The sequence below is a fragment of the Meriones unguiculatus genome, chromosome 15, assembly GCF_030254825.1.
Source record: "Meriones unguiculatus strain TT.TT164.6M chromosome 15, Bangor_MerUng_6.1, whole genome shotgun sequence".
NCBI lineage: Eukaryota > Metazoa > Chordata > Mammalia > Rodentia > Muridae > Meriones > Meriones unguiculatus.
The window spans coordinates 69,797,882-69,803,881 of record NC_083362.1 but is presented as its reverse complement, the minus strand read 5'-3'; positions in this window follow the sequence as shown (position 1 = coordinate 69,803,881).

Sequence of the window (6,000 nt, the reverse complement as noted above, 5' to 3'; positions counted from 1 at the left end):
ATGTCTGTGCTTCAAGTCAAAAGTGACTCACTTAAAAGACAAAGGTGACAGTGCTGCATCCAAGTTCAAGGCCACATCTATGCTAGTACACCAAAGCTCTAGGTGGTGTGTGATCTAAGGATTTGCCATCAAATCCTTGACACGAGTGCGGGAGTGTCATGGAGCCATGCACATAAATAAGGAACAAGATGGGGGGAAAAGAAATGATTTCACAGGATTGAGTAGGTTTTCAAGGAAAGAGGTTGACAGCTGGCAGTGAATGAGTTAAGGGTGGTAGCTCTTCTCTTTCTCCTCACAGTCATGTAGTATGTGCATGTGCATGCTTGCACACATGGGTATACATGTGCCATCTAGTGCAGGCTCAGTAGAAGACAAGCCTTTACTATTAGTGCGAGTGAAAGCAATGAGGGTGAAGTCTTTTGGTTAAGAAAGCCCCCACAAAACCAAATAAGAAAATGCATTGTGAATGTCAGTTTGTCTTAAAAAAAAGGACAAGATGTTAGAGAAAGTCCATTCAAAAGAAGTTAATGGTGGTGGGCTAGTGATATGGCGTGGTGTAATGGTAGAGTCTTTGGTGAACACAGCCGATAACCTGTGTATAAATTTTGGCACCAGCGTAAAGGTAAAAGGAGAGAACTGGTTGTACATGTTTGTCCTCTGCTCCATATGTGCACTGTAGCTAGCCAATGGGCATGTGCCCACACCCAACTGCACACATGCACACAATGGTACATAATGTTGAAAAATTAAGATGGGAATTTGGACTCAGAACATTAAATGCATAAGTATGCTTGTATTTATGGATGGATATATGTATACATACATATATGGAGAGATATGTTTAGATCTCTAATATTAAAACAAAGCTATGGAAATCTGCAAAACAGTAGATATGTTTTAAACATGATTTTAAAAATAAGTTATTTTTACCTTCAGTTTTTAAGATGTCATTTCAGGGCAGAGTAAGATATTTTAATGGTAGGAGACTCAGGTGGGAAATGAGCAGGAAGGGTAGGCTGACAATTTTAATTGGATAATGACCTGAGGCCAAAAAACAAGTCAAGCCTATTCCAAAACTCATATCTCATCAGTTGTGTCAGAATTAAGGAGCCTCTCATCAGGCAGGCTTTGCTTGCTGCAGGCTTTCTAATCTCCATATGGGAATAGTCTTGCAGTAGAAACTAAAGATATAGCTGCTGCATATTCCTGAAGATTGGCATCACACCCAAACCTGAAAAAATGTTACCCTTGTGTGGGATGGCAGTGTGATGGTGCCACAGAACAGTCATTGGTAATGTTTGGGGAAAGTCACAGAAAGAATTCTTCATACTGTGTTCTGTGTGTCTGTCTTCAGGAAGGTTGAGGAAGGAGGAAACAGTCTCAGCCTCTGCAAGGTCATTATTGAAGTAATTCAAAAAACTGAAGTTTTGTTTTGTTTTGTTTTCTAAGAAATTGGCAAGTTGACAGAGCCAATGAAGCAAGATCAACAATTTCATGATTCTAAAACAAGGACATTTTCTTACCTATTTTTACAATTGCTACCTTGACAGCAAGGAAGTGGGCATGTAGGTTTTTATTCCAGCTAGAAGGCAATCAAAGGCCTCTGTGGAATCTCATCCTTGTTGAGAGAAAAAAAAAAGATTGAGAATTCTCAGAAATTTGTTTAACCGCGGTGTAAGCTTTTTGAGGGCTGAAGAGAAGCCCTGTGGCGTTTTCTTCGTCGGAAATGAGAACAGCATCAAGGGCCACATTCGTTCCAGAACATCTGCTCTGTTATAGGGACCACATTGGCATCATCCTTCAGCCCACTCCCATATGAATGGACACAGAATGGAGCCACACCTCTAGACATGAAACCATCAGACACTGTCTTCACATCACCTCACCAAAAAGTATATGTACATAAAAGAGTGTGTGTATGCACTGTATGCCTCTTTTTTTTTTCCAACTTTTTTTGTAATAATAAATAAAATCATTCTGAAAGAATGAGGGCAGCATCTATCCCAGACAGGAACTTTTGTGTAGGCCTCCTGGTCCTGGGCTCATTATTGACCAAATTTCCTTTATGAAAAAGGAGGTCAAATCACTGTGCTTGCACTAGACTTTCTCCATTACCTGACTGGGGTATGGAACAAATCCTTTAACCTAAGCATATAAGAGGAGAACACAGTGCCTGACGGGGCCCAGGAAGAGTCTTCTTGTGTCTCTGTCCTGAGTGTTATGCTGTCATTTAAAATTGAATCACTAGGGTAATGTGCATAAAGATGGATAGTGTAAGGACCTCATTTTTTTCCTGGCATTTGCCTCCCACCCCTGATAACATTGTTGTCACTCATTTTACTTATCTATGTGACATAATTACCTAATACATTGTTACTTTTAATGTTACTTTTTAAATATAATAAAAAAGGTCAAATACAATAAAAAATAGAATTGAAGCAGTAGGCAAAACCTCATGTCTAGTTGATCTCATGTGTTTATAATTGCAGATTTGATTCCTTTATGTCTAGAGATTTCATTGAACCAGGATGGGTTTAGGAGCAGAGTCAGGGTGGCGTGGGGGGAGGATCACACCAGGTTTGGCCTTTACTGCCACCTTCATGAGTCTTTAAGGGGAGGCAGTGGGGGTGGTCAGGGGCGGGGAGCATATATAGTTAGAGCATGCCTCCATTGCTAAAACTTGGCAACTGTTTTTGCTAAATTGCAAAAGCAGGAACTTCAAGTGATTACAGACCAGGACATATCTCTGCAAACCATGGCTGTGAATGTACTCGCCTGAAACTATCAGATGGATTCATACAAGAAGAAGAATTTTCTAAGCAGGGAAGATGACATGAGGTGTAGAGGCAAAACCTTAACGCCATCTTGAGGGATGACCAAGCTTAAGCAGACTAATTTGAATATGGTTAAATGTCTAATGAAAGCCCAAAGAAAAACTTTCTTTGAAAATAATTTCTCAAATTATTTCGTCAATAGCCTTGCAGCTTTGCTCATTGTATAGTTAATGAGGGGAAAACCTGTAACTTAGCTATAACCTTATGTGATCTCTGCCTTGGGAAACATACTGCAGTGGAAATTACTTGGCTGAATGTGATTTAAGGTTCATTGTTTGTAAATCTCAGATATTTCTGATGTGACATTGAGCTAGCTCATGTTTTTAATTTCATCAGCTATCCTAAGAATGTTGCTGTTGTGATGGTGGTGGTGGTGCTTGTGTGTGTGTGTGTGTGTGTGTGTGTGTGTTTTCTTCTAAACATAAAGCACCTCTAAATTTCCCTAAAAATAATAAAAAAGAGAGAAAAAGAAAAAAAAAAAAACTACCCCATTGAACCTCGATTTCTGGATTAATGCTGCTAATTGGTTTAATTCTATTTGATTGAAACACAGCTCATATTGTTCTCTGGGTTTTCTACCATGTTCTGGTTCCAGTCTTTGACAGAGCATCAGTGAAATTTGTGATCTCACAAGGATCACAGCACGGAGAGGTGGCCCAGATACCTCCCTCTGGTTTCATCCCTTACCTTGCTTAAGGGTGCTACTCTAGTTTCATTCTTTGCTTGTGATAACACACTGTTATCAAAAGCAACTTGGGGAAGAAAAGATTTATTTGACTTGTACCTCCAGGTTACAGTTCATCACTGAAGGAAGTTAGGGTAGGAACTCAAGCAGAAACCAGGGAGGAATTCTGCTTACTGGCTTAAATTCCAGCCGTTTCACTAGTTCATGCTTACTAGCTTCTGTATACAACTCAGGACCACCTGCCTAGGCATGGTAGCTCCTGCAGTGGGCCAAGCCTTCCTTCTTTATTCAATGATCAAGAGAATCCCACACAGACAGGCCTGCTGGCCAACCATATCTTTCCTTTCACATGGCTCTAAGCTTTGTCAAGTTGACAACTGAGGCTTACTAGCTCAGATGTTTTCATGGGCACTGTCTGATCTCACTTTCATGGCTTTCATCTAGTCAGTATCAGCATCCCTTTATTACAGAGAAGCAAAGGAGTGGGTTCAAATAAGTCCAGGTTAATTGGTAGCAAGCAAGAGACTCAAACTCAGGTCCTGTACCAGTAGATTTAGAATTCCTTCAACTTCTTGAACAGAAGGCCCACTTCACATTGTTCATTCCAGATTCTCACATTATATTGGACTCCTCATAATTATCCTCAAACTCCTGAGGCCAAAAGCATGAGCTCTTTAGAAGAAATGCTGAATAGTACATTGCTCTTCTCTCTGTTAAAGTTTGTAAGGATTCCTGAAAGAGAGGCCAGGGAGGCAATTAAGTCTGTGCACTGAGTTTTATTTCACCTTCCCTTTTGCCACTTTTGAAATAAAGACATATTAAGACATGCCAGATTCATAAAGACAATTATTTCATATTTTTCTCATATATGCAATCTAAGGGTAGGAGAGAAATTGAAAATCAATGGATAAGGTATATTATGGAAGATGAAGAGGATCAGAGGGAGGCAGGAGAAAGGAGAGATAGTACAGGGCTATGAGGCAGGTGATAATCAAGGTATGTTACACGCAAGGATGAAAATTTCATATGAAATCCATTATTCTGTATAATAAGCACTACTACTAAAACACACTAAAGACTAGAAATTAGAAAATCTTGGTGTTTAGCATGTGTTTAATTGAAAGGATCATAGCAACCATGATCGGGGCCTATAGCTCAGGCTCTGGAATCCTGGGATACTCCATTTATAGTCACACCAGTCTCTGACCCTCCACCTGCTCTGGATGCCTGGAGACTAAACCTGAAAGGGTGTTCCTCCATTCCATCCTTACCAGATAGAGATAAAAATAACTGACATGTCAATGTTCAACAAATAAAATTTGAAAACTCAAACAACCCAACCTCTATCCTCAAGGAGAAAAGGGACGTCACATGATGAAAAGTCCCAACAAAGTTGGACTTATGTGCATTTAGCAGTCCAATTTATCTCCATTTTCTTTTGATGTAATGAAAAGTTACAGTTTTATTGTCTAATGCTCATCACTGTGCTATCCATTATCTGTCAAACTTGTATTCCCAACATCATTTTTCTTCATATATACACTTTCCCCAAAACATTTAAACACAGTCCTTAATGACACTCTGTTATGAAATGCTATCCTCCACATATAGCAGTCATCAACTTCATCAGAGCAGCTGTGACTACTTCCAAGAGAGCCTCAATATTAGGCCTGTTGATGGTTGATATTCCATTGCAGATGGAGATGGTCAGGAGGAAGAGGAGGAAAGGGAGGATCATGGGACCTTCACTTGGTACTTTAGCTGCTTCTACTGCATGTCCAGCCACTTTCCTGTAATTTTGTCCTACCTGCATGTGGTCTCTGTTTCAGGAGGTGCTGGAGTATATAGGCTATGGACAATTGATTCACGGAAAGGAGGATCACATCACTGTAGCTATGAAAAAGTCACTATCCTTGCCGAGGTGAGACTCCCACTAGTACAACTGCTTTGCTGTCATTTTTGTCCCTGCAGGTGACCCCTCTTTCATATTCTGCAAGTAACCCCAATAAACCCACTGGCTCTCCAAGTTAGACTATGAGGAAATTGTACTTTGGCTTGTTGCTGAGGGGGCAGGCATTTGTTGACACCTTGCCAGGGAAAGAGATCCCTGAGCACACTTTCATCTTCTTCATAACTTTGTCAGCTAGTTCCTGCTTCATTCTTCCCCACCATAAGAGAAAGGTCACCACTGCTAAGTGTATTTCTCACCCTAATTTCTATAACTGAATTATCGAGTGGCCACCTGCTCGTGTTTGGACTCTGACATTTCTGAGCTACCATTTCCAATGTAAAATAGTCATTTATCATCTAATGTGGAGCACCTTTGACCAGTGAGATAGGTTATCGTGGTGATACCCTCATATCTGTTTTAGAGAAACTAGTCCATGCACAAATCCTGAAAATAGCTATGTCTCAATCCTTACTTCATTTGATTGCTGGAAGAAACACATACACAGCTCCTCCTCTTCAGTGTGTTCCTTC